This window comes from Myxocyprinus asiaticus, chromosome 9 (genome assembly GCF_019703515.2).
Source record: "Myxocyprinus asiaticus isolate MX2 ecotype Aquarium Trade chromosome 9, UBuf_Myxa_2, whole genome shotgun sequence".
Taxonomy (NCBI): domain Eukaryota; kingdom Metazoa; phylum Chordata; class Actinopteri; order Cypriniformes; family Catostomidae; genus Myxocyprinus; species Myxocyprinus asiaticus.
The window spans coordinates 40,538,204-40,565,893 of record NC_059352.1 but is presented as its reverse complement, the minus strand read 5'-3'; the positions used below and the strand labels follow the sequence as shown (position 1 = coordinate 40,565,893).

The following is a 27,690-nucleotide window of genomic DNA, read 5'->3' as shown; positions in this document are numbered from 1 at the left end:
ACTGCTCTGTACAATTGTGGTGAGAAGAATAGTATCTCAGAATGCTATTCTGAGATGCGAGTCGGCACTGTTTTGGTGGCACGAGGGGGACCTACATAATATTAGGCAGGTGGTTTTAATGTATATATATATATATATATATATATATATATATATATATATATATATATATATATTATATATATTCATGCAGTTTCATGTCATTTAACTATTGTCAATCAAAAATACCAATAATGACATCAAAAAATGATCTATAAAAAAGATGACATAACGTGTAACATTTTCGTGTCACAAATGTAAAATTAAATAAACAACAACAGCCCCACAAGCTCTTTTTATTTTTTATTTCCAACCGACATGTTTTGTAAATGGTAAACGATGCTGCAAATAAAGAGTGCAATTGACATAATCCGGACACTTACACACTTTTACCTAATGACGGCGAATAAAAGTTTTATCGGTATTGTAAGCTGACGTCACTTTGATTCCTTGAAGAGAGGCAGAATAAACCTTGAAAGGACTCTCCAATCTGCTGTTCGTAACTAACACACACAAACACACTCACACACACGCAGTCACTCACTCACTCACACACACCGAGACTCAATTACTGCCCAATTCCCTTTTTCATCATCTCTGCTACACCGGCCTCTTACAAAACCAAATCGAAAAGGAAAACAAAGAGCAACGTTACCTGAAGTGATACTTCGAACCGGACCGAAGCGGAATTACACCAACTGTCAAAGCTAAGGGTAAGTTTGTAATTTATTGAGAGCTGGATCGGTTGTTTCATTGGAGAATCAATGTTGTGTCGCTGGTTGGCTTGATTTCTTAGCGAGGGCAGCTAACTCGATAGTTTCTTTCGGTTGGCTTCGCGTGTCCCTCGAACGTTAAAAAAAAAGAAAAGCGCAAAACTTGTCAAAATCATTTAAAGGGTTTTGGCCGGAAAACCCGATCGAGAGTAATTTTTCAAACGCGACTGCGAATATCGCAAAACTTTACGAGTGGACACAATGTTGCGCGCGCGGGGGTGGAATCTGCCTTTGTGCCCTCTCGCGTGCGCTTTAACTGTTACGTTTTATATGTAAACTGTTTGTAAACATTCCCGAATGTATCCAAACATGTTTCAAAAGAGGAAGCGCTTCCCTGCTGTTGATTTGGGTATGTAAAAACATGTAATTTGTGATTATTAGAGAGGTTATTTGCAAAAGGCGATGTGGGAGAGTCACTTGGAGGTAGAGGAGCAGAAGCTACCTTTGGTCTGTTTAATGTCCGTCTCTCAGATGATGGCAAAAGCTAACAGCGCTTCACTGAGAAACAAGATAAAACCATTTACTTTACAGTTCCTTTTGATAGAAACTGTTAATTGTTTAAAGCCCACATGCTTGTATATTCGTTAGGAAATCGCCTGGTTTGTCGGAGCGGGTCGCTAGTGTTGAGTTTGAGCTTCGCGTCTCTCTTATCTTTGTTGCTTCCTTAAAGAGCAGCAGCTGCCGCCTGGCCGAGTTGTTGAAATTTATCCCTTTGTGTATATTACAATATCCTCCATTTTTTCTGCCCTCTAAACAACAAGCCTCACGCCATCTTGGTTAATTTTAACTGGCGGATCAGTGTATTCTTAGGACTCGACCTGCACATGTCGTTACAGGCAAAAAGTTTAGAAATGTCTTATGTGGGAGCGGTGACGTCATGTGAAGTTTAAGTCAAATGTGATGTTTTTCCAAGAAAGCGTCGATTTTGTGATCTTACTTGACGTGGCTGTGAAACTGTTTTTTGAGTTGTTTTGATTTCACAATAACGCTGGATGAATAAAAACGGGCATTTTGTATGATCTTGAGGATTCGTTTTTTATAATGATGTTTAGTGATGCAGTGTTTACAGGTGGAATGAATGACATAAGCACGTTTTTTGAGCTGCTAATGTCACAATAATGTCATTTTGTGATTTTAAACCGTTTAATTGTGTTTTCTTCGTTTCAAATCGAGATGTATTACAAATACATCTCATAGTTTTTGAAATGTCATCATTTTCACTAAGGGTTACTTAAGAATATGATGTAGCCTAATTATGAATCAGTGGACCGATTCTTTATTTTTTTTTTTATCTTAAGCATTCTGATCAAATGAATATTTTGATAATTGCTAAATTGAGAAAATTAAATTTATGTGATGTTGCCACGTGAATATTAGCTTCAAAGTCACGAGGTTTGTACATATGACCTACTGTATATTAATTTCCTTATTTAGACAACCATATGACTTCAAATTTCCACTAGTGATTTGATTACCGTATGATTTTTATGTACTTCTGTATACTAAATAGCCAATATATTTTTTTAATGTGTTTATATGTCTATATACAGTTTACACTGGAGTGAGTGAAAGAGATGGATATTACATAATTCTGATTTACTTTACAGTTAACCTCCTATACTGTAAGGAGTGACTAAAAATAGTTTTAAATAAATTTGTAGTGGGTTGTAAAGTCCACTTTCACCTAAAATAATTTATAAGTGTTACATATTTGAAAGTTTCTGTTACGCATGTCATGAACTTTGTACAATTAGTGGCCAGTGATGCAAACTTCAGAGGCTCACCAAAGGCTGGTTAAATGCCACCATGGGCTGGTTTAATGGTCAGACTGTGTCTGTCTCATCTAGCCCAGTGCCCTAGTCATTATGCATGGAGGAGGCTGTTGTTTTTACAGAATGCCTCGGATGGAGAAATCAGTGTTTCCACCTCCCATCTCTTTGTGTGGGTATGTGCTGCTGCTCAAGCCATGAGAGCAGGGGAGCAGATGTTTAGCCAAACATCCTGACACGATGCTTTTCTCCCTGTTCCTGATGCATTGCTTTGACAGCTGCTTGATTTCATGGAACCGCTAAGAAGCCATTAGCAGTATCAGTGAATTGAAACGGAACAGTCTCACCCACTCTCTTCTTCCATTAGAAATGACTATTGTTGGGTGTGTTTTTTTCTTTCTTTGTGCGAGTGTGCGTGCGTGCTTTCTGTAAGCACACGGAAGATCTCTTATATACTTGTGCTGTTTTTCTTACCGCAAATTAGGGAGAGCAAATCTGTCAGGGCCTGTTTGTGCTGTTGGGGTTTGAAGGGATCTCACACTGTGCTCTCTCAAGCACACCCAGACCCCTGAATGTCTGTAGCTGTGAAGAAGAAAAAAAGAACTTAGCTCAGGGTTAGAGTGCCAGCCACACGTTTCTGCTCAGGATGTTTGTTGTTTTCCCGGCAGGATATGGGTTAGGCCTGCGAGAAGATGTTCGCATCCAGGAATTAGCTTTAATTTGGGATGTTTAGATGGATCTCATTTAAGCTCCATTTGCATGTCTTCGTTGTTTGCACATCCTTCATAACAACAAATGATTTCAGTGTAATAAGCTGATTAGGAGAAATGTAGGCTGTAGGAAATGGGTCTCAAGATGCAGAAACTGACAAATCTTGTACAAGATTAGCACCCACAATCCCACATGTGCACAGGGTCAGGTTTATAATCACACTTCCTCCAAAACAGGGCAATGATCAGTGCAGTTCATTTAAAGATGATTTGAATTTGTATGTTCCAATCACACTGATACATATGAATGACTGGAGAGTCGTTAACTCGCACAGTCTAACCCTGCCCACGTCTCGTAGTCTAAATGGCTCTATGGGGTTTCATTCTACATTTTATTGGATTAGACAATATTATAATCTACTGTGCGGTATAACACGGTGCCTATCACTTTAACAACTTACTTTACACCCTTAAAGGGAATTATTAGCACGTTGGTTCTGTTTGGTAAATGAACACCTTTTTTCATAGTTTTTTTTTTTTTTTCAGTTTCATGGTAGCACTTCTTTCCAATGATTTATTTTAAATATGTACTAAGTGTTAAAGGGATAGTTCACCAAACATGAAAATTCTCTCATACAATCCCAGATGTGTATGACTTTCTTTCTTCTGCTGAACACATGAAGATTTTTAGGAGAATATCTCCGCTCTGTAGGTCCATACAATGCTAGGGAATGGTGAACAGACATTTGTAGCTCCAAAAATCACATAAAGGAAACAAAAAAGTAATCCAAATGACTCCAGTGGTTAAATCCATGTCCTCAGAAACAATATGATAGGTGTGGGTGAGAAACAGATCAAATTTTAAAGGAAACTTCAGAGTTCAATACAAGTTAATCTCCATTGACAGCATTTGTGGCACAAAAAATTATTTGGACTCGTCCCTCCTTTTCTTTAAAAAAGCAAAAATCTGGGTTACAGTGAGGCACTTCAATGGAACTGAATAGGGAACATTTTTTGAGGGTGTAAAGGCAGAAATGTGAAGCTTATAATTTTATAAAAGCATTTAGATTAATTCTTCTGTTAAAACTCAAGTTATTATTTGACCTGTAAAGTTGTTTAAATTGTCATTTTACAGTAATTTTAGGGTTTGTTGACAAGTTGTAAAATTGGCTATAACTTTACACAGAAAAGGTTAGTAAGCGATTTTATCACACTAAAATCATGTTAACACACATATTGTTTACTTTTGTGACTACTTTTGAAATTGTGAGTGTTTTAACGTTTACAGATTGGCCCCCAATCACTTCCATTGTAAGTGCCTCAATGGAACCCAGATTTTGGCTTTTTTTTTTTCTTTTTTTTTTTTAAAGAAAAGGAGGGACAAGTCAAAATTTATATGTAATATTATTAATAATTAATATGCCACAAATGCTGTCAATTGAGCTTAACTTCTATTGAACCTGAAATATTCCTTTAAGTCCTTTTTTACTTTAAATCTCCACTTGTACTTTCAGATGTGAAAGTGAAACAAAACAGGCACCTGATGTGACTTTCTGATGTAAAAGTGAAAGTGGAGATTTAGAGTACAAAAAGACTTATGTTGATCTGTTTCTCACCCACACCAAATATCACTTCTGAAGACATTGATTTAACCACTGGAGTCATATGGATTACTTTTATGTTCCTATGTGTGATTTTTGGAGCTACAAAGGTCTGATCACCAGTCACTTGTATTGTAAGAACCTAAAGCTGAGATATAAGTCTAAAAATCTTAGTTTGTGTTCAGCAGAAGAAAGTCATGCACATCTGGAATGGCATGAAGGTGAGTTTACATGTTTACCAGGGGCGAATATTCTGGGGGGGCTGGAGGGGAGATAACCTCCCCAATAATCAAAACAAGCAATTACAACCCCCCACCCCCTCATAATATTTATACCATAATTAATAGAAACATATAAATGCTGCAACCCCCCAATGTTCAAGCCAAATCTACGCCTTTGATTGCACTGTAAATGGTGACATTGATATTAATGAACTTGGGAAAGCTTAGCATAGAGTTTCCTGGTGTGTTGTTTGATTTACTCATCGTATAAACGTCTAAGGTAGCGAGAAGTTCTCACCTGATCATAACACCTGTCATTTAAAGAACTCAAACGCAAGCGTGGACTTGATTATACAAGCTGTGGTGTGCCACGTGTTTGGCCTGTAACTGCCAAATGAATCAGCCCCAAATAGATTCTGGAAGGTCAGTGGTGCATTTGTTTTCTGAGCAGGTTGCATCCTTGCACTCATAACGACTTGGCAAATCACCTTGTAAATACTGACAAATAATTTTCCCCTGTGCTGCTTCCTAGGACGACAGTTGGCATGATGCTAAATGGTATCATGGTTAAGTGTATCTCTTTCTTGCCTTTCTTGGCTAATGATTTATTTTGTCCTTAACAAACAGCTTTGATTGTAGAATTTCCTCATGACAGTTGGCTCTTACATAATAGCAGGTTATGTGGGTTGCAGTTTAGCATAAACATTAGTGCTCTGGCGACAACTGTTTGTGTCTGCAGAAGAGCAAGTTGTGATAATTGTGTCACAAACATGATCTTTACCTTTAGTCTGCTGCTCTGTGGTAATGAGGTAGAGGAGCTGTAGATTCGCAGTTCTGCGGATAGTTAAATGAATGGGCTTTCCTACCAGCAGCTCAAGCAGGTCACACCGAACTGACTCTGTTTTCTGATAAACAGAGAGGACATAGGGGCTGAATTTCAGAAGCAGGCAATTAGCTGCTTTTTGGTTCAGCGTCCCTCGGGCCTCTGTTTATCATTCAATGTGAGAATATCCCTGATGAAACTCAAGGTTATTTTTTTTGGACTGTCTGAGCGCTTGTTTTTCACAGACAAGGGGAAAGGGTTGATTTTTCCCTGAAGAAATGCTTCATATAAGACTTGAAGTAAAATCGCCTTTGCTGGAAATTCACAATAAGGAATTGTATTTTAAAAGAACAGAAGGACGGTAATAAAACAACAGTAATCCATATGACTTTACTTTGTCCGTGGAACACAAAAGGAGATCAGCAGAATGATAGCCTCAGTCACCATTCACTTTCCTTGCATTTTTTCAATGGTGACTGGGGCTAACGGTTTCTAACATTCTATTTAACATCTCCTATGTGTTCCGAGGGTGAGTAAACAATGTCAGAATTTTTATTTTTGGGTGAACTATTCCTATCTTTCTGCTTGTGTTTCAGGCTGTCTCAGTGTTCTGTTGTTAATCAGTGAGGCCGATCTCGTGCTCGACACCTGAAGGTCGTCATTCTAAAACCCTTCTGTATTCCTGCTGTTCTGCTTTCCATCTTCTCCTCTCTCTCGCTCTCTCTCTCTCTCTCTCTCTCTCTCTCTCTCTCTTTCTCTATAATATATCTCAAAACACTTGAATGAGGGTTTGAGTGCATTAGTGATTCCGAGCAGAGGAATATTCTGGAGAGATGAGGGCTGTTTTTTCTCCCCCTGTGCCAGTTGTGTCTCCGGTGTTGTTTGCCCTCCAGGAGACTGTCATGTTGCCTGTGTCGTGGGCTGCCGCTGCCAGGCTCCAGTCCCCCTGCTGAGATAATGTAGCCCATGTTTGAAATGCCAGTAGTTTGACCTATTTGTTCTAGCACTTATCGCAATATTTGCATCCCGAACAGAAATAGCCAAGATTTCAGGAATGGCAGGAATGATGCTCCTCTTGTGGGAGAGGGCAGAGAGTGAAAGGAAGAAAAAGAATGGCCGGGTGGAATTTGGCGAGAGCTATGGGATGGGAGAGAATCTACTGCTCTGAGGCAGCTGACTGCAAGACATGCAGTATTTGACCCTGCACACACACACACACACACACACACACACACACACACACACACACTGAAAGACACACTGAGATTGTGCTCAAGCAGCCCCCTCTTATTTATTGATCTCACTGCATTTAAAATCTGGTCACTGCCACCACAAAGCCTTTTCATTTTAGCTGTGCTGGCAAAGAGCACCTTGGCGCAGCAAGAATTTCAAAATGTTTAATTTGCACAGAAAGACACAAAATGACGGATGAGATGGAGAGACTTGTGAAAGCTTGTTTGCCCTAATGTTTACCTTAACTTTACATTTTTATCTGATCTCTTACAACACAAATAGATATAATAGAATTGGCTTTTATCTGCATAAATTTGGTTAGAGTAGTTTAGTCCACAGTTCAGTCCATCTGTCTGTTTTAGAGAATACAAGCTATTTAACCCTGACATGACGCATTGAGTTTAGGTGTTTTTTAGTAAGATATAATCTAGGCAGGGTTAAACTGGGTCTTGAAAGAGTAAACAAACCTCTGTTGGATTAGTGGTGAGGTTTTAAAAAAAGATCTCCAGATTGAGAGGGCTGGATTAAGGGTTCTAATCTGCGTTCGCGTGAAGGTGCATCATGGTGTGTTCCTGTAGTCTACAAATGCAGGATTAGGCGCTTCAGCAGGCCTCATGCTCATCGACCCGCAACAAATGTGTGTGCGTGTGTGTTGTGAGGGGGTGTCTTTCTCAGTCATTAGAAATTATTGAACACACACACATGCACACTGACAACGGCTTGATGAGGCTGCTTTGTTTAAGGTTTGAACAGACGGGTGATTCTTTGTTTAAACGTAATCAGTTAATAGAGGAGAATTGATAACGCAGATTGCAGCTTGTTTTGGGTGTCAAAGATAGTGTGTGTGTGATTATGTCATTGGTTGGTTCAGTGCGCGGTGGTGGTTATTTCACATGACCCTCAAAATCGGAGGAAAAACGCTGCATGGTCTCTTTCTTTATCTCAGTTAGTATCACTATTATCACCGTTACTCTTTTAGATGGGTAGAAAGCTGTGAAACCCATCTGTAATATGAGCAGTCGGTAAACTTAGCAAAAGCACTAAAAGAAGCCTGATGCTGAAGCCATGAAAGAGTCTCTCGTTGAGTCTTTTGAGCATGAGTGTGTGTATGATTGTGTTGGAGCACATGTGAGTGTGTTTCTTCTGATGGCAGAGGATCATATGGACATGTACTAGTACAAGTGAGGGATGAAATGAATTGTAGAGTGAGCAGTGCATCCTTATTTGACCACACTGTGTGTGAGTGCCACAGTAACCAAAAGGCTTGTTTGTGCTCTTAGGGTTTTATCTGAGTGTTGTTTCTTTGTGTGTGTTGGGGTGACTGTGCTTCTGTGTGTGTGTGTGTGTGTGTGTGTGTGTGTGTGTGGTATAGAAATGGAAATATGCTTTGCTCCTGCAGGCTAGAATAAATCCTGTGTTAGTGGTCCCTGGTGTAATCCAAACACTGCCAGCTAATTTAAGCATGCAGCAGGAGCAACAGCATCTTTCATGAAAACAATGTATTCAGTCGAGAGCTCATCTTCACCTCTTTCAGTCATCTATTCATCACCTTGGATTCAAAATCTCAATATAAGACGACAGCTCAAGACACCAACATAACCAACACTATGGTTCAACACACTAGCACATGACTCAACACTACTACTTAAAGGCCAAAGTATACTTCGTGTGTGCCCATCGCGGATCGCTTTCACGCACAGAATGTGTGACACGAATTGCGTCATCAGCACAGCCGTGCGCCGCCTAGATTTTGTTGACTCGCGCACGCAGTCCTCAGCTGTGTGCTTCGTCTGCGCATGCGCTGGCCATTGACTGTAGGGCTGCAACTAATGATTATTTTGATAATTGATTAATTTAACAATTATTAGAACGATTATTGTACTATTCGGCAATTATTGCAAAGATTAATCATTAGCTCTTAACCGATTATTCAGCTTGTGCCCCAACTTAAAAGGCTGTATTAAATGTGTTTACAATAAAGAGGACAAAATCATCTTTTAAAAATACCTCTAAATGACATTCACTGATGTAAAGGAGGAAAACAAAAACTTTTTATTAAGTTTAAGTTAAGAATTTCACTGCAAAAAAATCCTATTGTTATCAATATATGTTTTTGTCTTGTTTTCCATTTAAAATTGTCTAAAAATCCTTAAAACAAGATACATTTACTTGAGAAGGTTACTCAAACATATAAGATATTTAGACTTGCTTTAAGTATAAGTGTATAATATTTAAATATAAGTGTATTTTTTCACTTGGATATACTTCTGCGACAAGACAAAAATATATTATATTCAAGATCTATTCTTTAAAAGCAAGTCTAAATATCTTATATGCTGCTTCTCAGGTGAATGCATTTATTTATTTATTTATTTTTATAAAGGATTTTTAGATATTTTAAAATATTTGTATTTTTAATAGTATATTCAACATTCTCAGATAACAATTTTTTCTTCTGCAGTATAGCTGCTAAAGAAAATGTACGTTGTTTTAAAGGAGTTTTAGATATTTATATTGGAAAACATGCCAAAACAAATCAAAAACGTATTTTGCTGCAATGTATAATAGGGTGAAGACTACCCTCTCTCACCTTTCTGTTCACTTCATAACATCTTTAACTCACAAAAAAACAAAGACTCTCTTACTAATAAAGCTGCGCATTGCCAATTTTCTTCATGATAAGAAAAGCACAGTGATATATTTTGATTCAATAAGTCGCGAGCCATCGTTATAATCTAGCTTCATGAAGCGTGCGCTCTGTCCCCATGACAGAGTGTGCCTCAGCCGGGTGCAGTTTCAATCTCTCCCCTTTAGATTGGGACATTCGCGCAACTCATAGAAGCGGCACTGACCGCACAGAAATGCCAGTTTCAGAGTTTGTAGTTATTTACATGATCTGCTTCCGTACTATTTGAACTTAAATGAAGCAATAACACATTAAATAATATAGCTGCAAGCAGCAATACCTGGGTCAAGCCAATTATCGGCAGCATGAGCAGCAAAAGAAGCATTGTGACACATTTTAAGTTAGAATTCTGATGAATGCTGTAGGAGTTAAAGATAAAAAACCAAACATCTATGGCCATGTTTCTCAAGATACACTACTGTTCTATTTGCGTGTACTAGTTGCACATTAAAATCTCTATCATCGGCAGAACAAAAGTGCTTGCTCTTTTGGCTATTAGTACATTGATAAAGAGCGTTTACTCAAGGTTGTGCAGAGGGTGTTTAGTGCAACATTGCACACTATACATTGTTTTGTGTATTCTCAAGCACTTTGTAGGATTTTGTTTGGAAAAAATTGGAAAAGTCAGTTTTTACATCCATAGAGTTATATGCAATACATTTATAGACATCTATGCAATATTTAGTTTAAATTTGATTAAACTAAATATGAAAAAAAAAAAGTTTTGATTATTTCCATGACACTAACTTAACTGAAAACAATTTGTCTAATTGATTGAAATATTTCAAGCATGCACATTTAGCCATTGTTTACTACAGAGCATCCAGAATTCACAATGACCCCCCAGGGCAAGGTCCTAAAATATTTTCATTTTACTAAGCAAATACAACAGCCTTAATTCCTCTTTGGTATTTTTTATAAATGTGGTACTTTCAAATTTGTTTGTGAAACAATTCTAAAAAAAAAAAAAGAAAATGAAAAAAAAAAAAAAACTATTTGCTAATATTTTCAGGCATGATCTGCAAATAATCAGCAGATTTCAATTTCATGTTGATTGGACAAATGTTATAGGAGTAATAGCAACAACAAAACGTTTACATAAAATCAAATCATGGCCAACCATGGTATCATTGTTCTCTGCATGACCCACACAATCTAACAAGACCAGTCTCACAAAAATGCAAACATACAGCCTCAAGTCCATTTTGGTGTGTTCAATGTCAAATTTGTTGATGATTGGCCAGTGGCTTCCATGTTTCTCAATACATGCAACTGTCCTCATGATCAATGATGGCAACTCCCACAAAGACAATGAATGCAAAGGCACTGCATGCACATTTTTTAATTAATCGGACCAATGTTTCTATATTTAGAGCCACTTTCATATTGTTCCCTGTTATAGCGCCACCAAATGGCCAAACCCTGTAACTTTTTCTGTGTGTGTTCTCAGCTTATATAAGTGTGTCAAGTTTGGTGAAAATATCTCATTTCACTTAAGAGTTATATCAATTTACGTAAAAGCAGAGACCACTTTTAAAATTCATCGGCCTGTTTTTGGCATTTACAAGCAAAATTTTGCCATTCTCACTTTTATCTTAAGAAATGTACTAATGACGCTTCTTATTTTGGTGGTTTCGTTACGATCGAATGAACGGCTTTGAAGCAATTCACTAAAGTAATTTTGGAACTATTTTCAAAGTGGCAACAGGCCATAAAGCGAACCATAGAAAGTATGGTATTGTTGCGCTCAGCAAGTCCTCCCGAACTTAACGAGACCAGTCCTGTGAAAATAGACCAACGGCACTAAAAGTTTTAAGCTCACAAATTAAAAGAATATATATTTTTACACCACTAGGTGGCGCTGGACGCAGACTTCTCAGGCACCTTCAGGGCATGGTCCTGATGACACATACAAAGTTTAGTAACGATAAGACACTGCATTCATAAAATACAGCATTTTGTGACAAAATTCAAAATGGCCGACATGGGAAAATTGGGTATTGTTTGACTCGGAATGTTTCACTGAATCTAAAGAGACCAGTTTTGTAATTTTTGGCCAAAGCGTTCAAGAGTTATAAGCCAAAATAGCTGTTTTTTCTCCTGACCAGTAGGGGTCAGTGTGGCAAAACGCTGCAGGTGACCTCAAGACATGATGGCGATGACACATACCAAGTTTTGTCACAATCCATCAAAGTGTTGCAGAGATACAGCATGAAGTTCATTTTGGCGTGCTTGCCGTCAATTTCGAGAAGCCATTTTTCAGGAACGATTTCAAACATCGAAAAAAAAGTGATAACTTTTTTTGTGTAGTTCTATCTCACAATCACTTTAAAACAATTTTGGTGGAAATCAGACAAAAATTGTAGGAGTAGCAAAAAAACGTGTTTCCTTAAAATTCAAAATGGTGGAAAATCTAGTCGGGTGGAAATCAAAACCAAGGTATGCATTCGACTCGGTGTGAGCTCAGAATTTGATCAGAAAATGAATTTTGTCTCTAGGACTTACAGTTCAAAAGTTATTAGCGGAAACATTAGTGAAACGTTGACCTGTTGGTGGCGCTAAAGGGTTTGAGTTACAGACTCCAAATTTGCTGTGTTATCAGTTCTAGCTGTGTGCAAAATTTCATAACTTTCCTGTGAACGGTCATAGACTCCCATGGCAGAAAAAAAAAGACGGTTTTAGTTGCCACCCAGGGAAGATTGAGTTTAGTTTGAGCAAATTGTGGTTTTTCGGACTCAAGAATGCATGTTGGTTTTTAATTACGCTATATCTAATTAATTTAGATTTATATATTAAGATTTAATATTTTAGACTTACATATTTAGATGTTATAATATGGTGTATTTTAGAGATCTGGGGACTTGAGCAGCACATTAAAAAAATTTATTATTGAGTTTCTTTGCATTTCTCTACGTGTATATTGTGCGTGATGCTTAAAAACCTCAGAAAAAATACTGTTTGTTGAAGTGTTCATAAGGTGATTTTCACACTTTTAAGACAAAGTCTATCCACCTGAACAAATTAAATTGTATATAATGTGACACGGCTTGCACTTCATTAAATTATATTAGGCTTTTAATTATTAGTATATTAAAATGAATTAATTAATATTAAAGCTTCTGCATTTTTGTTAAATATATGGATTTTTATGCTTTTACAATTAATCCTGTTTGTTCTATTGTGAACTTATATAAATTAAATTACACATTATATTTAGTTATTTTTTTCTTTTGCGGCAGCAGCAGCGTTTATTGTTGTGTATGTTCAAATTCTTCATATTTTCATAATGATCTCTTCATCTTGAGCAGAGATGTAAATCACGCTGAATTTCTAGCGAGAAGTAAATTACGCAGACTCTCTCTAAGGTTCACGCATTGGCTGCTTGTGGAAAACGTCATTCATTCATGTGCATGCGCTTCATATTAAATCATTAACTTGGTAGTGAGCGTCTTGAGATTGCTGAATCTGATTTTAACCAGTTTGGCTCTATCTGGTTTTGTCAACCTGAATCTTACTCTGAAACTCTGAGTTTGTTCAACTAGCTTTGTGCAACAGCCCTCAGCATGACCCAAAACAACAGCTCAATAAACCAACAAGACCCAAAACTACAGCTCAACACACCACCATGACCCAACACTAAAGCTCAATGCACCAAAAAGAGCCAACCTACAGTTCAACAAACCAATATGACCTAACAACTCAAAACACCACCACATGTCATCTAACACTAACTGAACGCGGCACCACAACCAACACTTCAGTTCAACACATCACCTTGATCAATTATTAAAGCTCAACACTACAACTCAACACAACACAATGACCCAAAACTACAGTTTGATAAACCAACACGAACCAACACTATAGCTCAAAACACCAGCTTGACTTGACCCAAAAAACAGCTCAACAATCCACCACGACCCAACACTACAACACAACACACCACCACGACCCAACATTACAGCTTAATAAACCAACTCAACCCAACACTACAGCTCAATACATCAACACGACCCAAAACAGCAACTCAACACACCACTTCGACCCAACACAACAGCACAGCAACACAACACAACACAACACTGCAACATGACCCAACACTATAGCTCAACACGCCACCTTGAACCAACACAAAGAACAGCACACCATTGCGACCCAGCACCAGGGCTCAACACACAACCCCACAACCCAACACCACAGCTCAATACCACACATCAAAATACCACAGCACAATACCTCATCTCATCTTATAACCCAACACTACAGCTCAACGCACCACCTCACCACACAGCTTAACACCACAAGTCGCAACACTAGCTCACCACTCAGTGCAACCTAATACCGCCATTCATCATGTCTCACAACTTCACAAACTGGACCTGTCTCATCTCAGTAATTGGAACCTCATTCCATCTTACAAACAGAACCATATATTGGGCTTCTCCACCACTGTACAGACATCAGCCAACCTGTTTTTAACACCACCCACCAGCATCAGACCACATGGCATCATGATTGTGTTCTTAAAATTGGTCAGATTTGATGGAGACATGCTATAATCATTTAATCAGGCAAGAATTTTTTGTCATGGCTGCTGCTTTATGTCAGGTGGATGGCAAGAGCTTTCTCAATGGGTGTGTTGAGCTCAGGGATGATAGATGACTATGTCGTTCGTTTGTGTAAGTGTGTTTGTTCATATGTGTGTGTCTGTTTGAGAGGAAGGTGTGACAGCTGCATAGGCAGCGGGATTGACCTTCACGCAGGAAATTTTCAAGGCCTGTTTGATTACACGGTATTCTGCAGCTTTGCGTTTTTCAGTGCTTAACTTAATTCTCTGATAGAGCTTACTCCGTGATCGGCTACTTTTGACTGACAGCATTATAGTCGTGGACCCTCAGTAAGGTTACATGTTCAAAAAACATCGTCACATATAAGCCTGTTATCTATGTTTAGGTGATATGCCAGTATTAAGATATATTACACTTTATACACAGCGGCCATGAAGTGTTTAATGAAATGTTTGTACACCGTTAAGATTAAAGGATCTCACTTTCTCTATGTGGCTATCGTCATGCACAGGGTTTTAAATTGGCTAGTATAACTGTAAACGCCTACTGGTAAATTTATAAATGTTTCAAAACATGGAATGCACAGTCATGAGATTCCTTTGGCTGATTGGTGAACAAACTTTTTCTTTTCAAGTCAGGTTTCTCAAGAGCACTTGTAAGGTCTTTTTACAGCATTTCTTCACTTCTAATCTAAAGTAAAGCCTTGATGATCATTTTCCCAATAGTTTGTTTGTTTTCATATCTGGGAATGCATTAAAACTCTTTTTCAGTTTCTGACTTGTCTGGTGATCATTGCATAGCCCCAGAAGCTTTCCCACATGTTCTACCTTTGTTTAAAGACTGCTCCATTTCATGTGGAGACACATGAGTGTTTTGCTCTCTCTCTTTCTCTCACTCTCTTGTTCTTCCTTTGTTTCCATCTGGTCTTGATTTCCACCAGACTTCAAAGGTGAAAGAAAACGAGGATAGGAAATGGGTTGAATATTAATTTGACCGTATTGTCATGAGTTGCCGTGCTCTGCGCTGTACTGCGTAAATGAACTTTTACCACAAGCGTAAAGCAAAATTAGTTCAGTGTTTAGCAATTCATTCAAAGAGGATTGGTGTGTCCTTGTGTTTGTTTGTAGCATGGTCCTTGCATTAGCGCGGAAGTGATGACCTCCAGTGTGGGCAGTTTTAGTTCTAGCCCACCCCCCCTTCTCCCTTTCTCTCTGATGGAGCTAATTGTCTGGTGGCCATTTTTGAGGAAGTGTTTCCAGGTATGAGAATTTTTTCCCTCTGGATGGCTGTATCATCTTAAGGCTTTTTGTTCTCTGTATTTATCTTTTTCCCTGTCTCTCATTTTCTCAATACAGTCTCTTGGAGAAACCACAATTGGTCTAATGATGAAAGAATAAGATTACAGGTTTTGGAATCAACAAGAGAGAAAGAAATATCTGGTCCTAGGCTGTTTTTTTCCCAGTCACAAAACTCACACACAGATTCCATTTTGTCAGCTTTCAGCTGGGCATAATACAGCGATAAAAGACTCTGCCCTGCAGCCACACTGAATCATACAGAGCACAGAGAGTGAGAGGGAGTAAGAAAGAGATGAGAAAGAGAGAAAAAAGGAAAGAGAAGTCTCTTTGTGCTGTGTGTGCTCATATTGTATGAAAAAAGATGAATCACTTCTATTTAGGGATCAGTTTCCTGAAACTGGACGGGTGAGACGATTCTATGGGAGATATATTGTCTGGACTTGCCTGTGTTTCTCTGAAGGGTTGAGCTAGACAACTGCAGTCGTGGCAAGGTGCTCCCTAAAGGACTGGCTCCTCCGACAGGAAGTATCAACCTGGAGCAGAAAGAATAAAAAAAGAAAAAACCCTCCTCACAGCTGTGCACAGTTTGCAGTCTATCTGAAGGGGGTGCGTTATCATTTCATCTAAATTCCTCCCCCTAGGCAAGTCAATAAAAAAATGTAGCATCAAGACGTTTTTGATTAGCTGGTCCTCAGGATGGATGAAGATGTTTGGGGAGAGATCAGCACTCGCAGAGCGAGCTTTGCTCCGCCAGAACCACTTATTACATAGTGTGGCCTCGGATAGGGGCAGTGTCATTTGTGTCAGTGCTGTTATTTTGGTAATGATTAGGCCTGTGTGCGTACAAATGGGGGTGTCGTATGTATCGTGTAGAAAATGATCAACCCCACTGGCGTGTTCGTCATTATCTCAGTCTTGGTCTCTTTGAGCTGTCATTACGACTGACTCTGCTTTAGCTCCCCCCGGTGACATCAGCTCTAGCGCCGCATGTGTCCTTGGCCACTGCGGCGATGGAGCGCCTCCACCTTGGATAGATGGGTTGGATTTTGATTGACGTGTGGATGCTCAGTCACAGCTCGGCTCAGTTTGTGTAGCAAACAGTGGTAAACTGTTCCAGACTTCTAAATCTGCTCAGATGGAAATGTTTTAAAAAGCTAAAAAGAGGAACTATCTACCCGGCCACAGATAACTCGGAGTGCGTCTGCTGTTCGTTTGTAGTGGCAATTTGTTTTTCTTTGTGCATGTGGTTTTTGTTTCTGAACTGTGTGTATGTGTCTGTGTATGCTGTTTGAGAAGATTGGAAACCTATCTGATTTGTGTCTGTTTCACCCTTGTGTCTCACTGCTGTGATGTTCCTGATAATTCTTAAACACACACACAAACAGAACAAAAACACATATATACACTGAGAAAACTGGAGTAAGCTGGTTTTCTGTGCAAGACAGCATGTGTTTGGAAAAATCATCCTACACACCCTGAGTTTTAAAGCCTTAGTGTAATTCCAACAGGTTTAGCAGGAAAAAAGACGGAACCGGGAGCGTGTATGAGTGTTTACACGTTCATGTGTTTGTGCTTTACTTGTGTGGGCATGTGAAAAGTGGTTGTCAGTGTCTTTGTATACATACGTTTGAATGTGTGTGTTTTTCTCAGTAAAAACATTGGCAGCCAAAGGTTGGGTGTAAACAAAGTGCACACACTGTAGATCTCTAGCCACAGTGTTAAATATGTTTTAAAACCTGTTGCCGTTGACTTTCCTCTTTGGGTCCGAAGCTTGAATTTAAACTTTTGTCTTATTTGGGGTGGTTTACCTTAATTTTGCCTCTACTCTCTTTGTTATAAAACATTTTTGTGATCAGATGTGCCATTAAAACACTTTCCTCCCTTTCATTTTTTTTTTACAGGTGGACAAGCAGTGATGTCACACAGCTGAGGACTCTTCCACTCAGTGAGTACTCGTCCAACAATGCTTAGAGCCAGTTGTCATTGTTGTTTTCTGTGACTTTGCTGCAAGACCTGTTTCCCAGTTTTGAAGTCATTTGTCATGGTTATGCACCTCTGTGTTTGTTTCGGGTAATTGGAAGCTGAAACCGAAAAGGGTGAACACTGATTCAGCTGATTTAAACCTAATTTAATTTTGTTTGTAGGATGTGAAATTCTCTATTTACCCCTCTCCCTCCCAAAATGTTGAAAGAAAAGCTCTCCAAATGCAATTGTTGTCTTAAACATGTTCTATGATTTTTTTCTGTTGGTAAAGATCTTTAATTTGGCAATTCATTTTCACAGCCAAGTCCTTTGAACGAACTGTTGTGGTGGAGAGAGTTTGTGCTTTGGAACAAAGAAATCAGCCGGTTTCTCTCAGTGGCTATGTTTACATGTACACCAATACTCTGATTATTGCAATAATCCAAGTATATGGAATAATTAGATTAAGATGTTTACATGATTTGGGCAAACCTCTTCAATTCCGTTTACATGCTACTTGCCTATACTCTGATTATTGCTGAGAAATGTAATGTTTTAATGCTCTTTTATAAAATAATATTACAAAAAACATCTTGTTGCATGTATGTATCTTTAAATACAACTTGGCATAAGGAAAATTAGTCAGTTTGTGAGTCTTTTTTAACAATTTATTAAAAGAACCGGTTGAGTCATTTTCGACTACACTGGATGCGCAGTCTCATTTGATTCACTAAAATGAATCAGTTCATAAGAGTCATTTGTTTATTGGATTACACTGGTTGCTCTGTCTGTTTTGATTCACTAAAGAGAATCGGTTCATAAGAGTCTCTTGTTTGTGAATCAGAATATGCATGCTGGATGTTGTTGTGTTCCGCCCGCGAGGATAAACTCGTACAAACTCGATAAAATACGTACTTGCCATTTATTTGCGGAATACAGTCTTTTTTTAAAAAATTTTTTTATTATGAATGCAAACGGACATTCACAACTTAGGAAAATAAGTTTTCATTTGCTGTGGGGCTGTAGATTCTGCAGTTGGGGAGCACCACTGCTGGAACAGTTCAAGCAACTGCCATTTCACATGAAGCCGAGAAGTAAGTGCAGCTTCTTCTGTTTTCGCAATGTTTTTGAACCTATGCTTGAGTGTAACATCCGTCTGCAGCACTGGCACAGGCGCACTTTGGTCAGATTGGAAGAAATTAAAGCATTTACATGCCAGTATAAAACAATTAAAAAAAGAGTACTCCATATATCTTCAATTATCATTACTCTGATTATTTGCATAATCACTATATCATAATTGCAATATTCTGTTTACATGATCAACAGTTTAATAGCAGTATTGTCTTAATCGCATTGTAATCGCAATGTGAGGGTGCATGTAAACGTAGCTAGTGTGGGTTCATGCTAATTGGTAGCGCTGATGCTGGTTGCAGTGTTAGCAGAGATGCTAGGCAGGCGGCAGCCTCTCAGGGCTCTCTGCTTGGCTGCGCTTCTTCATTCCCCAGCTCCCTGGTGGTTCCAGAGGGTGACAGAAATACAAGGACATTTCTTTCCTTTCACGCAGTCTCCTTCTCCCTCTCATTCTCTCTGTCTATTCCACTAACAAATGACAATGTAGAGTTTGTGTTCTGGAGTATTTAAAGAGTGAAAAACAGACTGCAGCTGCCTCAGGTGAACATGCAGCTATGTGTAGACCAAGTGCTTACTCAGAGACAGGTGTGTGTGTGTGTGTGTGTGTGTGTGTGTGTGTGTGTGTGTGTGTGTGTGTGTGTGTGTGTGTTTGTTGGCTCATAGAGGACTTCTATCATGAAAGTGCTCCATTCACATGACAAAGGAAAAGATATATATGAGAGAGAGAGAGAGAGAGAGAGAGAGAGAGATCACACTTTATATTACTATTTGTATACTAGTATGTACTTAAAATTAAAAGCATTTGATACAATGTGCTTAAACTATCACAAGATTCACATTTGCTGCTACAAAGGTTATTCTCCCCCTTTTCTCCCTAATTTGGAATGCCCAATTCCCAGTCCTAGTGCTGGCGTAGTGATGTATGTGTATTGTGGTGACTATTTATATTGTAATAAATTTTAAGATAACTACATAGTAGTTAAAGACACCTAGTATAAAGTGGGACTGAGAAAAACTATATGGATGGAAAGACAGAGAGAGTAGGATAAGGAAACACAGACATGGACAAAGACAGAGAGAAAGACGGACAGAAAATAGTCAGACAAAGACAGCAACGAGCTACACATCATTGCAGCCTCTCACATTGGCAGCAGTCACCGCCATTGTCTCAGCCATCAATAATGGTAATGGAAGCTCCATCCGAGCATTGATTTCTGGGAATTGTAGGAAGGCATGAAGGGTCAGCAGTGCTCAACGGCTCTGCTCGTATAGTGAAGGCGAGACATGGCAAGGATTTCTGGATATATCACACTAACATTCCTCTATATCTAACTTATAAGGCAACCATGCATTAAAGGCGGCATAATGCATGTTCTTGTAGTTTTAATTGATGTGAAATGGCATGCACAACCTATTTTACTTCTGTAATGTGACCCATTTCAAATTGAAACAGGATAGTAAACAAGAAAAATCTAGGAATTTATTGGATTGTGAAAAGTGGGGATTACATACCAGAATGGAGCCAGATCAGAATGCTTGATTATGGACAGTTGTGGAGTATTTCCCTCAAAGTATTTGGCTATTGGTTAACATGATCTAATAACCTGAGTGGCCTAGGTTATGTTAGCTGGAAGGGAAAGTTGTATCAAACTCGGAGGTGGAGCAATTTGTGCTATTTTTATAAAAGATAATGAAGACAAAAATGTTTTTTTCTTTGGAATATCATGCACTGATGATTTGTGTAAAATAAGATGTGTATTTGTTAAGAAAGGAAATGGGGGCCTGGGTAGCCCAGTGGTAAAAGACGCTGGCTACTACCCCTGGAGTTCGCTAGTTCGAATCCCAGGGTGTGCTGAGTGACTCCAGCCAGGTCTCCTAAGCAACCAAATTGGCCCGGTTGCTAGGGAGGGTAGAGTCACATGGGCTAACCTCCTCGTGGTCACTATAATGTAGTTCGTTCTCGGTGGGGCACGTGGTGAGTTGAGCATGGATGCCGCGTCGGGTGGCGTGAAGCCTCCACACGTGCTATGTCTCCGTGGCAACGCGCTCAACAAGCTACGTGATGAGATGCGCGGGTTGGCGGTCTCAGACGTGGTGGCAGCTGGGATTCGTCCTCCGCCACCCAGATTGAGGTGAATCACTACGCGACCACGAGGACTTAAAAAGCGCATTGGGAATTGGGCATTCCAAATTGGGTGAAAAAAGAAAAAAAAAAAGAAAGGAAATAGGGTCAATTTTGACTTAAGGCATGAAATATTTTTTATTTTTTTTAATCTTCAGAATATTAAGGTTAATTAAATGGCATTGCACCAGCCATGCAAAGTAAAAATATAGTGTTAAATGATGTTAGAAACTAAACAAAAGCATGCCAAAGCATTGCAAGAGTATTGCTTAAAGGGATGAACTTTCCTGTCTCATGAAAAAAAAAAGGAAGGAACAGAACAAAATACTGCCTGGACACCCAAAGGGAATTTCAAAAGTTTATGGCTGGGGAGAATATCCACCAGTCTCTTTGGAGAGCCGAAATTGGAAAGTACATCATGTCTGTCAGGACATAAGGAGAAAAGACACATTCCTCTTTCATTTTGCTTTCTTAACTGGAGGTTATAGATTGTAGTCAGTGAAAATGCTGGTGAATATATGGAAGAGAGAGAATGGAGCTCTTTTGCTTTTGCCCAGGAGCAAACTGCTATTTATTAGCGCACATGTTAAACCCTCTTTCTTCAAAGCAAACTTTCCTCCCAGCCTCCCACAGAGAGAGAGAGAGAATAATAAAGCAGAGGAAACAGCATTTCTCTGAACAGAGTGGATATGAGTGTGTTCAGTGTAACCGACTAGTCTGGCATTTTTTTCCAGTAAAGGAAGAAATGAAAACAAAACAGAGTAAGACAAAAGAGGGTGGCAAAAGGCAAAAAAGAGGGAAGAGAGTGTATCTGAGCACATATCTTGGCCTGGCAGCTCCTGGCCTCTCTCATTTTCTCTCTCTTGCGTCCCTGGGGATGGCTCATAGCTCATACTTCCTGCTGTAGAGATCTTGAGCAGGAATCATGGTAGAGGGGTCTGTTTTCATTGCTAGTGCTGTGCAGAGGGAGTGTGTGTTTTGTGTGTCTGGGCTTGTGCATCAGAGGCAAAACATACCGGGTGTTTGATACAAATAATGCTGGCCTGCTGGATTTTGTGCATGTGGATGTTTGTGTGCATGTGTGTGTATGTGTGTGAAAGGTATAATGGACCCCTACCTGAACTCTGTTGGGTCCTTCAAGATCCCTGGTAAGATTCATTACCTCAAAATGAGTACAAAATGCTGGACACATACACAGAGTGAGAAAGAGAGTTTGAAATGGGGTGCCACAGGTGTCTGTCATTGGGCCTTTTTTGTTTTCTCTCTTTGTCCCTCGGCCTGTCCATTGCCATTTTACCTTTGGCAGATTTTTCTTGTCTTACATATTTATGTTCTGGTCAGGGGACGGGGCCATGCCCATTCTGAACGTACTGGAGGATGCAGCAATAAATAGTGAGTCTTCACAGAGAGAAAGACGGAGTCAGTTGATGAGGCAGTTAATATTCAGAATACATGTCATAAAAATAATCTTCTATTATCATGCCTTAGCCAGGCCCCCCACTTGCAGAAGTGCATGTCCTCATCTATGGCTGTATACACACACACACTCATATGCAGATTACATGCAGTGGATAGATGCTATTCATTTGCTGGTTTCATTGTGCTTTAAAGTGGCAGCACAATGACAACACAAGCCAAAAATAACAGTACAAAAACATTTGTGCTCTCCATTACCTTTCTGAATCCATCACAACTAGAGAGAGATATAAATGAAAACAGAAAAAAGAAAAGTGAAAAGACAGGCTGAAAGAGTAAGAGCGAGAGAAAAGGATTGGTAGAAAAAACATCCAGAAGGTCAGGATCAGCGGGTGGCCATCTAAGGGAGCGACATGGAGAGACTCCGATTGAGTTTCACCCGCCCTGTTACCGTGGAGATCCATCCAATAATACCACCCTATCCACAACAGAATCACTATAATACACTATCTACAACTGGCTGGCAAATAGTGCTCTGGCTAAAGTGAGCCAGCCACAGCAGGCAGCACTAAAATCTACAGCATTATCCCGCTAATGCTCTGTATGAATCCACATGTTTTGCTTCAACAAGCCCAGCCCTGAGACAGGTGTCCTTTTGCAATAAAAAATAACTATGTATTTAGTGCTTGTTGTGCAGCAAATACTGTGACACTATGTTGGAGCAATACGCCAACTCTGTTACAATAGAAGTAACTTGTAATCCAAACTATCTGAATTTGAAATATTTGATTGAGCCATTTTCTTTCCTCCTGAGTGGGAAAATGACCGCTGTCGTCTTTAAAACAGCTTCTTCCATAGACGAAGATGAACCACAAAATGCCATTTATAAAAGTTGTCAGGCCATTCAGCCTTAAAACGACAAGTTGAAATGCTGAACAGATACTTGTGTCCACTACATGCCACTTACACACCATTGCATGTCCCTCTAGGCCTGAATGTCCCTCCGCTTTATAGATATCAGCTAAATCTCCACACAAACAATACACAATGAAAAGCATCTGACATACTGTATTTAATATAAAATGTAAAATTGCTTTTTTTAAATCAACAAGGGACAAGTCAAAATTATTTTTAGTAGTTATCAACATTATGCCACATACTGTCGATTGAACATTGTACCTGGTTCAACTTGTTTTGAACCTGGAGTATTCCTTTGAGACCCAAACCCCTCGAGGCCCAAATCCTGACCAAGACTTAATCCCAATACCCATATCAAGACCTGACAGTCCAATAACCAGGCTGTCCATTTTAATTAACTGAAAGAGAAGAAATGCTGAATTTTTGCTACATTGACTGTTCACAGTTGCTTAACAGCCGTTCAGAGCCATGGTTAAGGTAATTATCACCTTAAGCTTTAGAAAAGCAGAGACCTAGACCTAAGTCAATGCCACGTTTAGGTGGTCTTGCGAGGTTTCCAAGTCTACAAGATTAAGACCCCAACTCTGATGCCTTCCCACTTTAATGTAATTCCAAAGCTACTGGTCAGCTGTATACAGACACAGACACATAAAAACGTCATCCATCAAACATCTCAACTGGAAGATATTATGTTGCGTAATTATTAGTCTCGGCAAAAGTTATTTCCATAATCAGCATGTAGAGTTGATCGTGTTGTGATTGGAAAGCATTTTCATTGTGTTTGGAGTGATGAGAGGTTGAGATGCTGTAGGAGATGGATGAAACGCATCAAACACAGCTACTCTCTTCTGGCGTTGCTGTGCATGTGTGTTTATGTGTGTGTATGTGTGTGTTTTACCGTGCTGACGCTAAAAGCGGTGTGAGGATGGATCTGAAGGAGTGAGCGCCAGAATACTAATGAACAAATGACAGAAGAAGAGGCTATGTGCTCCTCTCTACCTCTCTGCAGTGGGCTTGCTCGGTCCTCTCTCTCTCCCTCTCTCCCTCCCTTCATCTGTACCTCTCGCTCACACAGAGGATAAACTGTGTACATGATGACATTTACACCGCAGTTGCACGCAGAGGAAGTGTGTGTGTGTGTGTGAGCGCTCTTATTCCTCTCCCCACCTCTGTTTTTTTTCCTTTTATTTTGCTCTGTGCTCATCTTCTCTCCATCTTTCCTTCTCTCTCACTGTGTGTGTCCAGCACAGGATGTGCACCTCAGGAGAGCGCACACACAACACAGACCATTTTTTATTTTATTTTTTGAAGGGCAAATCGAAAAAGGAGTGGCTTTACTTTACTGCCACAAATTTGACTTGTAGGCTGTGGATTTACACACACATATTAGTCATACTAAACAGTAGCCATTGTCTGTGTGTGTGTGTGTGTGTGTGTGTGTGTGTGTGTGTGTGTGTTTTCTTAGGTATAGTTTGGGGACAAAACTGTTCCCAAAAGTTGCAAAATCTGGATTTGATTCATATTTTTGTTCATCTAAAAATGCTTTTTTTTTTCTTTCTAATGAAGTTTTTCTAAAGAGATTCCTTTTAGGGGTAGGGATCGGGTTAGTAATTATAAATGGCTTTTATATAAAATGTTTGTCGAATATGATATGTCCTAATTTTAATAAGATTGCTAGGGAAACAGATTAGTTCTAAATTAGTTTGTGTGAGTGTGCATGTGTTAGTATGTGTGTATGTGTAAGGAAAGCCAGCGTAACAGCTAGCATGTTTACTCTAGCAGGTTTCCATTTACATTATAAAGATGTGTGTGTGTGTGTGTGTGTGCGCGAGGTGCGATGAGGGAGTGTGTGTTTTTGAGGTCGGGTGGGGGGCATCTCTCTGAGGGATCTGGTGTTTAAGGCCAGTTAGAAGGGCTCTTGGGGAGGTTTGGGGCCCTCAAAAAAGGTTAAAGAGATTCCATTGAATCTAACTGCCCCCTCTCTTGCACCGAGATTTGACCCCTCACACACACACACACACACGTGCACACACACACGTGCACACAGAAATAAACATCCCTTTCACACCAACCACACACTTACTCATTCACACTTCCAGACATAAACACATACACAACCCCGGCCCTGGAATAGCAAGCCACCCAGGGGTCTCCCTCCCTTGGCCCAGGGTATTAAGAGAGAACCCAACTGCAGGTCCCATACCCAGAGCTGGAGAGAGCGGCAGCCAAGCCGACCTGAATCCAGAGTGGTCCGGAGTGATTCTTTGAGCATACCAGGGGCTTTTTGTATTGCGGGTGTCCAGGGAGTGCTCATTACGCTGGGTGTACGTTCGCAAAACCTCCCTCTCCTCTTGGAAATAGAGAGAGAGCTGCGATACTGGACCTCAGGGAGGTCATTACAGAAAGAGAGGCTGAGACAGGGAAGAAGAGAGAGGGGAAAAAAACAGAGAAAGTGAGGTGGGTATGGAGTCATAGAAATACAGTGAAAGTGATTAAGTTTGCTGTTTTGTGTGTTGGGGGTGAGGAAGGAATCTCTATGAGCAAGGCTTTTTTTGTTGTTGTAATATTTCACCTTTTGCCACAATTTTTAGAGATGGATGAAAAAATGAGAAGATGGGGAACAGGATCGAACTTGTACCGCCCATATGAGCGCGACAGCGTGTCACATCATGTGCGATAACTGCGGAAACACAGTTCCGACTCCGGTGCTGAGGTTTTAAAGTAATATTCCGAGTTAAATACAAGTTAAGCTTAATCGAAAGCATTTGTGGCACAATATTGATTACCACAAACAATTAGTTAAACTGGCCCCTTTTTCCATTAAAAAAGGGGGTTACAGTAAGGCACTTACAATGGAAGTGAATGGGGCCAGTCCATAAACATTAAAATGCACATTTTCTTATAAGTATTGCGAGAAGACATAAACGTACATGTTAACATGATTTTAGTCAGATAAAATCACTTACTAACCTTATTTGTGTAAAGTTACTTTCAGTACCAGGATTAGAGGTTTCGTTGTCATGACAAAGTTGTAATATTAGATTATATTAGATAAACTTTATACAAACAATGATAGTACATGATTTTAGTACACTATAATCATGCTAAGATTTATAATGTTTACACCTTGTGGCTATACTTCTGAAACATTGTGTGAATTAACATTTATGGACTGGTCCCATTCACTTCTATTGTAACCTAACCCTTTCTTTTTTAAATTAATGAGGGACGAGTCAAAATAATGTTTTGTGGAAATCAGCACTGTGCCGCAAATACTGTTAATTGACCTTAACTTGTATTAAACCTGGAACATTCCTTTTAAAGCATTTTTACAATATCATGTCAACTAATACAGGTTTTTATAACAACCTGAGCAGGGTAATAGCAAACGAGAAATACACTAAATTGCTGAAATTAAATGCATATTTATTTCTCGCAATTTTTACTCAAGATTCACTCATATTTGAAAACAGAAAATGTGCATTATGCATTGATGAGATTGTCTGTGGATTTTGGAACTGACACAAGGGGGAACTACTTCTGTTAATCGGCCAAGCGGGCACAGTTATCGGCCGATGCCGATAATAATCTCAAAGTGGCCAAATATCATCTGATTAAGCAGCCTGGCTGACCAGGACAATGGATCGGGAGGTACACGAAGAAAGTTTTTTTCAAATCTGCCTATTGTTTATAGCTCACAGGGGTCTTGCGTGTCAGGGGGGAGGGATGGATGGTTTGGCGTGCAGATGGTCCAGGAAAAAGGGGGGAATTGTTACTGTGTGTGGGTGATGTGCAGGGAGATATTTAGAATTTTATTGGTCTGTTCCAGAGGACCCAGCTGCTAGGTCATTCCCTGCTGGCACACAGAGAGAGAGGGGGCATTAATGTAGATGTCGATTTAAAGCACATGAAGGTAAAAAAAAAAAAAAAAAAAAAAAAGGATAGAAGAAAAGTGAAAAAATTAGAGGGAGAGGAAAAGAATGGTAGAGAAAGGAAGATAGGGAGGAGAGAAAAGGAGGGAGGGAAAGAGAAGTAAGCAGTGAGTGAGTGAAATGTGTCCGCCGTGATCCATCAGCCCTGCAGCCACACTAATCACAGGTGGAATTCAGCGAGCTCTTTAAAATGCTGCCTCTCATTTCAAACCCTGCCATCGGGCTCTCTATGTGTATGTGTGTGTGTGTTTAGAAGTGTGTCAAAAATCTCTCCACTTGCCCTATTTCATGTATCTGTTTGTGTGTGAATTCCAAAGTAGTGTGTGTATGAGTGAGTTGGTTTTTGTGGTTTACAAGGACATTGTTTTAGGTTACACATTAGTAATTACTAGGGTATTATGCTATAAATGTGGTTTATGAGGACACCCCTAGTGTCCCTGTAATTCAAACAGCTTAAAAAAACCTACTTAACAATGTTTTTTTTT

The 27,690-nt window shown here is 39.5% G+C and overlaps 1 protein-coding gene across 31 annotated transcripts in view; it reads left to right on the top strand.

Moving 5' to 3' along the window:
• Window positions 1–604: 604 nt before the first annotated feature.
• LOC127445815 (bromodomain adjacent to zinc finger domain protein 2B-like) overlaps window positions 605–27,690 on the top strand; it is a 122,225-nt gene continuing 95,139 nt past the window's right edge. For 30 of the 31 annotated variants that reach the window (XM_051706177.1, XM_051706174.1, XM_051706200.1 and 27 more), the window contains exons 1-2: window positions 605–752; window positions 17,623–17,666. The gene's annotated coding sequence lies outside the window, so the exon portion shown is untranslated. Of the gene's footprint in view, window positions 753–1,030; window positions 1,162–17,622; window positions 17,667–27,690 lie in introns of those variants that run through there. The other variant, XM_051706173.1, reaches the window with a different exon arrangement.